Source organism: Boleophthalmus pectinirostris, unplaced genomic scaffold, assembly GCF_026225935.1.
Source record: "Boleophthalmus pectinirostris isolate CB_2022bp ecotype Guang Dong unplaced genomic scaffold, ASM2622593v1 HiC_scaffold_6, whole genome shotgun sequence".
Classification (NCBI taxonomy): Eukaryota; Metazoa; Chordata; class Actinopteri; order Gobiiformes; family Gobiidae; genus Boleophthalmus; species Boleophthalmus pectinirostris.
Genome location: NW_026571447.1, coordinates 14,201,886 through 14,215,822, shown reverse-complemented (window position 1 = coordinate 14,215,822; position 13,937 = coordinate 14,201,886).

Here is a 13,937-nt window from a genome sequence, read left to right as displayed (position 1 = left end):
ACTGCCATGTTGAAGATTCATGTGTCCCATTATTCGTTTACAGGGGACGCCGGTGAGACATTTTCAAAGGCAGAAGTTTAATTCGCATATCATTATGCTCAAGTCAAACACATATCTAATTTATTGATCATAAATAAAACAGACATTGCCATTAAAAAAAGCCAATCGTTTGGTGCTGGCTATTTACTGGATGGTAAGTGCAAGGTAGTGGCTGGCAGGGAGTCTCTTCTGGAAGGTCTATAAGTAATTGAAAACCGGTGTTATTTGTTGGACTGTATAAATTAACGTGTCAAGTATTGAAGCCAAAGTAAAGTATAGTATAAGTAGACTTACCAAGGCTATCCAAATGTCCTTCATAAAAGTCCAGACGATGTAATGTTTCTTTAAGGCTTATCGCTGTGGAATTGGAACTTGGTGATTTTTTTCCATTCCATTAAAACTTTGCAGATTAAAGTCTAATTCACATATCATTACGTTACATTCAGGGAAACAAATTGCACAAAATGTACTAAAGCTAAATCACAATGAGACAGAAGAAAAAACCTTGAAGTAGAACTGAGCAAGAGCTGATAAACTGGATTGTACCAAGCGGACTAAAGAAAAGAGCAAGGGGAGAGGAGACATAAGTAACAGTGTGATTGGTTTAACAGATATGTACACTCCAAACTCCACCCCTGCAGGTGTTTGTAACCAGAAACCACTGACTGTTTTCATGGCAGTTCTGTGTAATGTCACCAGGTACTGTATTTAAAATTTAAAAAGCCCCTGGAGGCAAAAGACACTGATAAACTGACCAGAAAGTTGCAAATTTACCTGATTTGCACAAATGTTGCCAACAAATGACAAAAATGTTGATTTGGTGGTTAGGTCCACTAGCACATAGACTTACCTTGCAGTGATGAGATTAGAGACAGTTGTTTATGTGTCATGGTTCAACATTAGAGTGAGAGAAAAGCCTTGTTAACTTCACTTTTTGTAAGTAACTTGTATTTTGTTTTTTTTTTTTTCATGTGATGTCATTGCTTGTCCTCTACTTAGGCCTGTAACCATAATTGCGATTATCATTCAGTTTATGATAGCTGGAACAATATATTTTAACACATTTTCTTTGTAAAAGCAGGGAGATTTTTGTTATTTAAGGTGTAATATAATAAGAATTAAACTGTATGAACTGTAGAGGGTTGACTAAGGTTAATTCTGTTATTTATTTGTTGCAGCTCAGGCTTTTTAATGATACAGTCCATTTCAAAAAGCTGTACTGGGATTTTCTTGCTTTATTTTTATCTTAATCCGTGGCATAAAGTAGTTTCAATACTACTGTAGTTTATATTTTTGTCTGTAGCAATATATCATGTTTAAAAATTTGTTATCATGACAGGTACTGTGCAATTGTAAGAATCATAACTTATTACACCATACATATATCACTAACTTTCTTTCTTTTTCTTCTTTTTTTTTTTTTTGTTAGCGCTATTCCACGAGTCTGCCTTGTAAGCACAGATGACTCAGACCAGAGGAGCGGTCTGGAGCCCTGACCGTGCGAGCAGACGAAGGGGCACAAGGGCAGCCCAGCAGATGGAGATCAGGTTCAAAAAAGTGCAAAAAGGCCAATGAAGCGTAACGTGTTGAGGCGATGGGGCGGACTGGGAGCAGAGAGGAGAAAGGAGGGAGAGACCATGTCCAGCTGGGCGTCTGACAGGTGAGCTCATGGAAACAGGCTGGTTAACATCCAACAGACAGAGGAGTGTGCCGTTCCCAACGGAGCAAGCTGCCATACGGAAATGTTATAATCTGGAGAGGAGAGAGTCGGAGACAGGTCTTTATGCTAAACCTGAACAGGGATTACCGGAGGTGATGGGAGGCTGCTGGAAGGTACAACGTGGGGCAGAATGGCAAGTGCCTGGGTAGATCATGGGCACAATGTATATATTTAATAATCTTACAGAAGTGGTGGAAGTAGTGAAGTAAAAGTATGTATTGATGTTTGTACTTGGCTAGGTTTAAAGGGCATATATTTTAAACTATTGTTGTAATGTTATTTCCTTGTCACAAACATACCTGGAGTTGTGTTTTGTTTCATTGACACAAAATCTGCATGTTCAGGCTGTTTTTTTTAAACTTCATACATCTTCACTAGAATCATTTGGATGATTTCAGCCCTGGAATGGCCAATCTCTATTAAACTAAAGATAAAAGATAGTTGTTAACTTGAAAACTACCACAACATGACATCACAAGGTGGAAGTATGAGCTGTGGAGATATAGTCTAGATGTAGACTAAACATGTGTGAATGAAACAAAATCCAACTCATCTTTTTTCCGGGCATGTTTTTGAGGAGGTCAAATACATGTAATATAGGACCTTTTACTTTGCTGAGTTACATTTCCTGACAAGTTTAAGTTCCAAAAAGTAGCACTACAATGACAGCAAACATATTACATCAAATAAAACTAAAATTGTGGAGACAAAATTGTGGCCTGAATGGCAGAATAAATTTTTGTGTCAAAAATGTCATCTCATGATTGAGGATCAAATCTCGTGATGTGTCTCATCTCGTGGATTTTGTGGCTCATCCCTAGTATTTTAGGTCTGCTTTAATCCAATTACAAAATTGTGTGAAATAAAAGTACAAAATATGTAAAGTTTTGGTTAAAAAGCCTAATGTAGCTGCACCCTCATTGTAGACCTGCGCCTAAACTTAGAAAAATGCTGACAAGTTCTCATCAGAAACACATACATTAGATAAATAAATACTTTTTTTTTTTTTTCATACCTGGCTTGGTATGGTAAGAATCCAGTTTTGAGACTTTCATGTAACTCATTCAACAGTTCTCAAAATCCATTGCTCCAAAATTGACTGTCATCACATAGCACAATTTACAAACCTAATTCACAGCAAAATCACACACAGTCCCTTCTTTTACATCCTGCTTCCAAACTATGTCTCTTTCACATTGCCATTTTGTAAATTGGCCAGGCTATGCTTTATGCTTTTACCAACTCATCTTATTTCTTAACTAATTAATTTGACTAATTGTACGTAGATTGTTATGAGTCACACGGAAGATTAGGGCGAATTGAGTCAATAAAAAAAAAAAAAAAAGTTGATTAGTTTATGGATTTATGGATTAGACATGAAATCCTTCTAATCTATAAATCTATACTGCCATAATTCTAAACAAATTAAAAATGTCTGAAATGTTTGATTATTTGACAAGATTATGCTTTCTGAATTACCCCAGTCAGTCAGCACATTCTTTATAGAGGCAGTTCAGATAACTTCACTTGACTAGTCTATTGTCACTTGCGGTTGGTCTCATCACAGGCTCTTAACATGATTGGAGCATGATTAGCATAGCACCGATTGCATGACGAGTCCACAGAAGTCAATGGTGATGTCTGCAGAGGTCGTGACCCCAGCCCTCTCTTCTTCTTCTCCTGTCAGTGAGGAGAATGAGAGTGGGCACATGAATTAGCCTGACCACTGCTCGTGCCACATGTGCTCAGAGAATACAAGCACAATGGAGAGCTGTAGAAATACATTGAGCACGCTGTCTGTCTGAAGGTTAATGTAACAAGGCTTTCCTTACAGAAACTCTATGTAGCCGGTGCTCTTAAAAAAGGTATTACGATCACAGCTGAACCTGGGTCGACAGTGCCTTAACCTCTCTATTCAGGACATATATACGTTTTTCTCATTCTCAGTATATGCACAGGTCATGCTCATAGACTGTATATACTAGTATAAATGGACATACCTAATACACTTACTGCTGCATTCCACATAGGAAGTGAACATGGGAGCGCCTACGGCTCCTTCTGACCCTGGCTCCCATTGACCTACAATGGAAAATTGTCACCCCTTTCTCTGTAACTGTTGCAGTGAGCCTCCTCATTTTGGTCTTAAAATGTTCTTATTAGCCCGCTCTACATGATCCTGGTACCTAGTGCCTCCACTCAATTTAATTTCTCTCCAGCGACTAGGTCAGGAGTCAAAATACACCAGACGGTTTTCAAGAACCCCGGAAGTTGTATACGGAGCACCAGCCAATCAGCAATGAACCAACCCGAGCTGCAATAGCAGACTACATATGCTATCCTCCTTTGGACTTCCTTTGTCAAATACAAAATTCATATTTTTTATTGCACCTTTAATTCACAAGTTCATCTCGCAGAAACAACATCATTGACAGACTTGTTCACTCTTTGCTTTGTTTGCTATTGTGCCGCCAGTTACTTGGACACCACTGAGCGATTGGTTAAATTAAAAAAGTACATGTCTACCGTCGAGTGAACTAATGCTGTGAGGTCATGAAGTGAAACCGGCTGATGAATCAGGCTAACAACTGCTAGCATTGTGAGCTTCATTTGACTGGAGCCAAACACTATGGGTGATGTCACACTTGCTTAGTCCACTTCATTATACAGTTTATGGTTCGACCTGATGTGAAAGAATGTCCAGAATTCTCTCAGTGAGCTGCAGGGGCTGCACTAGCACTGATTCATGATTAGTTGCTAGTGTTGGGGTCAGTTTAGGAAGTGACCACTGAGATCAGGGAGAGTCCTCATAGTTTTGAAACAATTGGATTTAAGCACTGAAACTGGCAACCCAAATGAGAAAACCATGCGAGGCTCATTCTGCACAAAATCCAAACCAAATTAAAACATAAACTTGGCCATCATGTCAAATGTTTTTTGTAATTAAGAATAATCAGCACTGCAGTGTTATCAGTAGGGCTGTATTTGATGAACATGACATTTCTCTGCTACTGGCATCAACCCCAAGACAGTGGGATAGTTGAATATCTATCAAACTTTTGTGTCCAAAATGAAGTCTGACTTGCTGTCCCTCAGCCATATAAAATGGGTTGTTAATACCAAAACATTTTTGGTTTTTCATTTAAATGTCTTTTTACTTTGAAGTAGGCCTGTTGTGATAATTACTATATCATTCAACATATGATAGATATACCAGTATTTTGGAGGTTTAATATTTATTGTGTGTGCATTTTTTGCACTGCTGGGAAATTTTTTGTCTATGATAAGATCGAAGGCTTATAAGGTTGAATTAATAACTTCTACTCATTACAGAAGCAGTACTAACAGAATGAAGTACTAATGTATTTCATTCTACTAATTATTTATTGCACCTCATGATTTTTTAAATAATAATGTAGATTTAGAATCGTTTTTCTGGTTTAAATCTGCTTTTGGGTTAGTTAGTGGCGTAAATTTCAATATTATCGGTTATCATTTATATTTACTACAGAGATTTATCACACTTCAAAATTTGTCATCGTGACAGGCCTATAATAAAACGAACTTTAGATTAGAAAGGAAATAAATGCTTCTACAAAACAGTTGCCATTGCACAAGTCTCAACTATTGCATTATATATGATTTGAGTTTTTATCCTTAAAGAGAAAGAATATTAGCAGCAATGTAACTGACGTTTCTTGCTGCAAAGAAGATTCTTGTAAGAGGCTGTGGTGTTTCTCAGTTGGACCAGTGCACATGTGTGCAGTCATCCAAAAATGTAAGGGATTAGATCAGGAGGAGCTGAAATGATCTTCTCTTCAGACTTGTGCTGGAGCCTAAGGTCGAGCACAGTGAAAAATCCACACTTGTCAGAATGCGTAGTCGATGCATGACATGTAAATGATACTGGCAAGAAAACACAGCCAGTGGGCACAGCTACAACTGCTCTGAAGTTAGCCCAAATCTCTCAGTGTTAGAATAGTGTAGGGCTTTGAGCAAGTTTGAGAACTACTATTATTCTTCTCCTCTGTACAAACACTTTGGGTCTTAAATCACATCACATTCTTGCATTTCCAGAAGCAAAAGAGAAACAAAATACAAAACAAGCCCAAATTTATAATACGTATTATAAGAATGTTGTTTTTTTTGTTTGTTTCTTCTATCAAATCCATACACAAAACTTAATCTTTGTTATGCTTTCAAAGTCATCTTATATGAATTCTAAGGATGGGCCAGGGGTTTGGTCACAGCACACATGGTCAGTATAGGCCTGAGTATCAATAGATTACAATCTCTGACATTGCTGAATGTTTCTATATACTCTTCAGTCCCATTTCACACTGCTTGCTGTTCTGTCTGAGATCAGCTTCAATCCCAACCAATCGAAAAAGTCTTAAATAAAGAGAGTTTCATGGGGATGGATGGGGATGAATGCTAACTTCTGGATTAGTATTTGTGATTGACTGTAGATAAGAATAGGGCTGGGAATCACAGGGTCCCTCATGATTTGATATGATATACAATACACGATATATATACGATATATTGCACATGACACTTGTGATGCTTTTTTTTTTTCTAAAGAATAACTACATTTTAGCAACAATACCTCTTTTTTTAAGCCACCACTTGTGCAAAGTTAATAGACAACATTGTAGTTTGGTCACAAAAAAAAAGCTAAAATATACCAAAAACGATAATGATACAATACTGCATATTCCACAACAGATATTCGTTGCACATTTTGCTAGACAATCACGTTATACCAATGAGAACATACTCGATGAAAGTTGAATCAAAATCAGGCATTTATTCCTAAAACTGAAGAGAAAAAAAAACTATAATACATCTTTTAAATACTTGCAGCTGGGAACTTGGTGAATTGTTAAGATGTATTATAACACTGAAAAAAAGAAAGTCAGAAAATTAACCAATAGCTCAAATAAAAAAAGTTTTTTAAAAGTATGCATAATAAATACTGTAATAATCTCAGCACTAATAATCAGTTATTGTACATTGGCTAAAAGAAAGTGAGATTAAGATATATCTCATAGTAAAATCAGTTATCCCTATAGTAGTCTGAACTGTATATCTAATACAAAGCCAGCCCAGTATACTCTCTATATATACAGTACTATACGCATATCTGACGCAAGCTTTCCATCAACCCCACTTGTTATCACTGCATCTGGGCACGATAAGAGCATTAGCATAATGAAGAAGAGAGCTTTTAATTTGACGCCTATTTGATTATTACCGAAATATTGCTTTGTCTGATAAACGATCTTTGGAAACACATACGAGCGCTTTGTGTGAAATCTGAACACGATTACAACAGTTCCTTACGCAATCACGCAATTTTTCCAATTTTCAGCATAGAGAGCACATTAGGCTGATTAGCAGGTGGCCCCCGACTGCTGATTTATGTGATTTGATACAGCCAGATAATTCAGCCTGACGCCCAATATTCCACTGATCCAAAAGACAATGGACATTAATTATCATTGTTGCTAATGCTGCTGGCAGAGAATGTGCTCGTTACCTTATCCGCATCCAATTTAACACCAGGAAGCTGAGAGAGGAGGAGGGAGGAAAACAGATAAGAACTAAACCAAACAGACATTTTGGATTCTTAGTGGAAATGAAGTTTGAGAGGAAGGTTTTCTTTGGTAGTTTGTTTAGCTGTGAGCTTATAAAATCCAAAAGTAGTTTAGACAACTTTTTAAAAGGTGCTATATTACACAAAATTGACTCTTGTGAGCTTTTAGCCATGTTAGAATGTTGCTACCTTATCAAGAACATATCTTGAGTTGTGTTTTGCTTCATTCACACTTGTTTTTGTAACCTTTTATTATTAGTCTGCCTACATCTCAGAAATTCAAAATGCTCTCTTTCACCTTGTGATGTCATGTAGTGGTAGTTTTCATGTTAACAGCTACATTTTACATTTAGTTTAGTAAAAATGGGCAATTCCAGGCCTGAAATAATCCATCTGATGCTAGTGAAGGTGTATGGAGTTTAAAAACACAGTGGAGCACTTACTGTATTACCACCTGACATCACAAGGTGGAACGGAGTTGTAACCCAAGTAGTTTTCTGCCCCTGGTCCATTTCTACCTTATATTTTCACCTACTGCTAAATTCTCAACTGTTGCATATTAAGCTCTTTTAAACATGGCCACGCGTTTCCATTCAGTTGTGTGTTGTGTCGGTCCTGGGTGTTACTGACCTCCTGGAGGTAGGCGATTATCCCTCTAGGATTCTTTCTTTAAAAATACTCTAAAGTTACAGTTATTCTGCCAACCTTTCTTGATGCCTATTGTCTTTGTGATGAAGCACTGTCATTAGTCTGTGTGATTTAACTAAGTGGAACTGAGGAGGGCTAACTTTGTTTGTTGCCTGGGCTAACATGCTAATGCATTGTATAGAGGGATTATCAGACTACGTCACTTGGCACTCTACTGCGCATGTCTCCTGCAGAAAGTGCTGCTGTCCTATTTTGTATTATGTCTCATAGGATTTCAGCAGATTTCAGGCTCTCTGGGGGCTAGGCTGGTTGTATCAATCAGGTATGAATGTATGTCCAACTACTGAAGATTGAGCCATTTCTTCTAGACCAATGCACTGTATTGACAAAGAGTACTCTTGATGACACATTTTTGTACGTGGATGATGATTATTATGACTATTATTATGATGACACAAATTTATGATATTGTGAAATTGTATTTATAGTGAATTAGTTGTGATCCTTAATTATTGTATTACAGGCCAGGTTGAAGAAACTGGATGCTCCAGACACTGGATGGCGGGTAAGGCCTAGAGCCTGAACTGAACTCAAAGAGTGCAAGTATCTGAGGTGCTGCAGCCGCTCAACCACACACACACTCACACACACCCACTGCCCCTTGCTGTGGGCACTGGGCGATTAATGAACTTTGCTGAGCTTTAACCCCATTACACTATCTCTGGAAAATCTCTTGTGTCTTTTGCATGACCCCTGTGGATTATATGAACTTTGTTGTGGCTCGTGCACTTAGACTAAGAACTTTCAACACTTTGAACTCGTTCTTCAGTGACTCTGAACTCAATACCTCCAAATGCACAACTGTTAATACTGTAAATAATGTCTGTCTGTTCACTATAAATAACACCACAGGTAAGCATTACAAGCCCTGTGTTGTCTTATTAAATACCCCATTTTTCTCAGTGTCGGACTGAACTAGGCTACTATTACTACTACTACTATTGCTACTGCGACTGCTACAACTATTGCAGCATTGTACAATGTACATACTACAGATTTTTCTGGCTGAGAGTAGATATATGCAGGGTCAAACGTGTGAATGAAACAAAACACAACTTCAGGTATGCTTTTGATAAGGAAACAACATGTAAAAATAGTTGTAACGTTTGTTTCATTCACAATATATGGGCATTAATTTGAACCTCCAGAATTCCCTCAATGAGCTGAGTCATTTTAGCAGCATTAAAACATGCAACCCAAATAAGAGACTCATGTGAGGCTCATTCTGCTTTCTGATTGGATAATCAGCTTGAGAACCAAAACACCAAATTATAACAATTAGACCATCATGTCTATTGTTTCTGTAATTAACAATTGTAATGCTGATTTATTCTTTTTGACTATACCATTGTAATTTGTAACAGAATTTATCATAGAAGAATAATAAAAAAGCCTGTGTTCAACACTTTTAAAGGGTTCATATTACACTATATATGTTCTAATGTTTCCTCATCAAAAACATCCCTGGAGTTGTGCTTTGTTTCATGCACACATGTTTAAGAACCAAATCTTGTATATTTAGGCTGAGTTTTTGTCTCAAACCGAAAACACTTGTGATGTCATGTGGTAATAAACTAAGTGCTCCACTGTATTTTTAAACTCCGTACACCTTCATTAAAATAATTTGGATGATTTCAGCCCCACATTTGCCAAGGTAGGTGTTAACTTGAAAATTACAACTTCATGACACGATGTGGAACACAGGATTTTGAGCTTTGGAGATGTACACAGACTGATAAGAAAGGGTTACTCACACATGTGAATGAAACAAAACACAACTCCAGGTATATTTTTGATGAGGTAACGAACATTTTAACATGGCTAAATGCTTAAAATAGTCAATTTTGTGTAACATAGGACCTATAAGCAAAAAAAAAAAAAAAAAAAAGTGCAGTTTTCCTGAAGTCCCAGTGAACCCAATGAATATACTGACCATTTATTGTTTTATGTGTAAGAGCTCTGTTACAAACTTTAGTGGATTGGTTGCCAGATACACAAGTTATAATTCAGCACACAGTGAGACAAACCCAGCAGTTCATAATGTTCCACCCTTGAGCGTCCTGCGATGCTGCCATAAGCTTTACTGAGGAGGAAGCCCCTCTGTTCCCCATTAATTCCTGGCGTTCTTCCTGAAATCTCCCACGGCGTGCTCCAACATGGCGGATCAGAACTCTCCACCAAAACATATTGTAAAAGTGGCAAGAAAAGAAGCTGTACAATAGTAACTGAGACAGGTCTGATGGAAAGGATCAGCAGCTGATTTTATCAGTTTTGTTTAGGATTTCTCACTTACAAAATAATTGTAATTGTTTTTTGTTTGTTTTTATGCTATTATATTTTCAAATAGGTTTTTCAACTAGCTTTTTTATTCTTTATTTTATATAACTATTTATATTACTACTTCTGCTTTTTGGTATTGCATCTGAATGAAATGAACAAAAATGGATTTGTTCACTTCTGCCAGTGGCCACACACATACACACACACAACTGACTTTAAAGCCACAGCATATAACTTTTTATTCTTTAGATTCTGTAATGGTTTATATAACTAAATCTGCTTTGCATCTTCATGAATAAAAAATAAATAAATTGATTTCTTCACTTTTACCATTGGCCACACTTATATACACACAACTGACTTTAAAACCACATTATGTTTAACCAAAAAGTAGACTACGATATGACAATATGATAAGACTAAGATATGTTTTTAATCATAATAATAATTTAAAAAAACATATGTCCTTTATGTGAGCTGTTTTGAATCTCCACAAATCTGACTCCTAATTGGTTTACTCTCCTCCTGCTTGTTTCCATGGAAATGTTGTTTATTTGACTACAATCTTCCACAGTATGGCATCAAACTCATCGATGTCCATGGAGAATGTTTCACAGTATGGTTTTAATGTTCTATTTGGAATAATGCCAGTGCCATGACACCTCCAGAAAGTTCCATACTGTACCTTTTAAGAAACAAGCTTCAAAGACAAGAGTGCGCCCCTATCCTGACTTCATGGTAGAACTATAAACCAGTATGAAAGGTAGGGAGAGGAGAAGAGAGGGGAAGAGAGAGAGAGGGAGCAAAAGACAGAGGGAAGGATGAGAGAAGAGAGATGGATGGAGATAGGGAGGGATCCAGAGAGGGAGGGAGGGAGAGACAGGGGGAGAGATGGCGAGAGGGAGCAAGGCAGCAAAAGACAGAGGGAGAGATGAGAGGGAGGGATGGAGAGAGCAAGTGAAGGAGACAAGAGGGATGGAGAGAGGTAGGGATGGAGAAAGGAAGACAGAGGGAGAGTAGGAGTAGTAGGAGAGAAAGGGAGGAAAAGATGGAACGAGGGAGGGTTGAACATAGGGAGACGGGGGTGAGATGGAGAGAGGCGGACAGAGGAAAGGACGGAAAGAGGGAAAGAGAGACTGATAGGCCTGCACTTCTGATCACTCAAGCACCAGCGTGTGACTTCCCACTCTGCGCTTTATGCACATTTGTGTTTATGAAATTGCGATCGATTGTTTCAATTACATGCATGGGCAGGCTGCGGCGTTGTCACAATTGATGTGCGACTCCAAGCCAACCTTTGTAAAAATCATTCAACTTGTACGAGGTGTAAAACTTCTCTGCTGGATATCTTGTACTGACTGTAGTATGGGAACACCACTAGAGCACTGCTTTAAACCTCTGAGCCTCACCTCAAATGGAAGGAGAAAACAAAATAAAAAGCCTAACATGGATCTCAATATTATTACTCTGCTGATTCCTGATTAAAGGTGTGTGATATCAGAATTTAAAACGAGGATTAAAAGGATCAAAATGTATTAAAAGATTTGAATTTAATTTCTAGAAGACCAATATTCACCAGTATGGAATGGAAATATGTAAACAACTCCAAAATTCACTCTCAAAATGGGTATAAACATTCCACTACCGTATACAATAAAGTAAAGACAGCTAGAAAAATGCCACAGTATGTACCTTTTGGTTGTGTTTATTGCATTTAAAGACATTGTATTTAATTGGCCTGGAGATGGGTCTCCCTCCTGCTTGTTTCCATGGAAATGTTCTTCCTTTAATCTTCCTCAGTATGGCATAACACTTCTATCTCCATGGGGAATCTTCTGAAGTATGGATTAAACCTTTATTTATTTCCAGATGACGTTCCACCCCCAGGAAGCTCTTTAAAGGTGCATTACTTAAGATTTTTAGTGAAGGGTCAGCCACCTGCGCATCTCCTTGGAAATGTTATTGCTTTGTGTAGAATGTTCCACAGTACAGATAAAATGTTGTTGTTTTGAATGTATTTACTTTTTAACATTGCTTATTTATTATTGTTTTTATCTCTTTCTGGATCACTGGGCCTCAGGGAGCACATTTCGTTCTGTCATGTGTTTCTCTCACATGTTTGAATGACAAATAAAGAACCTTGAACCTTGAACCTTGAAAACCCATCCATCAGTGTGGAGACAAGCAGGTTACAGCACTACACAACATTACAGTTCAGATCTGTGGAGAGGCACCCCTATTCACAGAAGGAATAACTGAATTTTTGAAACACCAGCAATGAATAAATGCTAGATGGAAATGTTTAAAGTCATACCATGGAATATTCCAGGGAAAGCAATAGCATCTCCATGGATCCCCCAACAGTCTAGTATTGTTTTTTTTTTAATATACACTGTCAGTTAAGACTTTCAGAAGCCCACAGATGACAAAAAAGCAATGCAAAACTATAATTACAACTGCATGATAAAATGGAGGCATGCAATTCGTGCAAAATGTACTTAAATATACTTAAAGGTGCAATTACTGCGAAACTGAATGAACTAAATGAATGTAAGTGACCCACTTAGAGGTACAACAACTGTTAAAAGGCCCATATTATGCTATTTTCTGACCTGTTTCCTCATCAACAAACCATACCTAGAGTTGTGTTTTGGTTCATCCTGCATATTTAGACTGAGTTCTACTCTCAGAAAAGGCAGAAAACACTCACCTTCCACCTTGTAATGTCATGTGCTCCACTGTGTTTTTAAACTCCATACCCCTTTACTTGAATCATTTGGATAATTTCAGCCCTGGAATTGCAAATCTCTACGAAACAAAAGGCAAAGGTACAGTAACTACCACTTCATGACATCACAAGGTGGAATAGAGCATTTTTTGAGTTTTCGCAATATAGTCAGAGTAATAATAAAGGATTACTCAAACATGTGTAAATGAAACAAAACACAACTCCAGGTATGTTTTTGAGGTGATAACAGCTTCAACATTCCAACATGGCTTAACGCTCACAAGAGTCAATTTTGCGTAATATCGAACCTTTGCATCCAGTTTTTAAATGTAAGACACAGTAATAGAAAACAATAATTACTTTATTTGCATCGTTAGAACAATTAAAAAGTTGCTCTCAGCACATCTCCATTTCTGCTTCATTACTCTCTCCTCAATGTACTTTTTTCTTGGTTCTATGCAGGGTCATTGTAAAAGGTCAAGGGTCAGTCATGTGGTTAAATCATCCATCAACCTTAAGCATGATGGTTACATAAAGCATGTGGTATGTTTGCACACACAACCAGAATAAGTAAGAACAGCTAAAAAAGACAGGCAATTAGACAGATAAAAGGAGTGCAAACATACAACTGTTTCATTTGCATAACAGATTTTCTGATGTGATCATTTTATCTTGTACTAAATATTTGAAATTCATTTTCTGAATGCTTAAAAAAATAACTATTCAAATGGATTTTGTATATTTGGATTTCATTACCTATGTTGTGCTCAATATGTTGAGCACAACATAGCATAATTACCTATGTTGTGTCTGTTAACATTATTAAAAGTGAATTAGAAAATAGAGATGTTTATGATTACTAT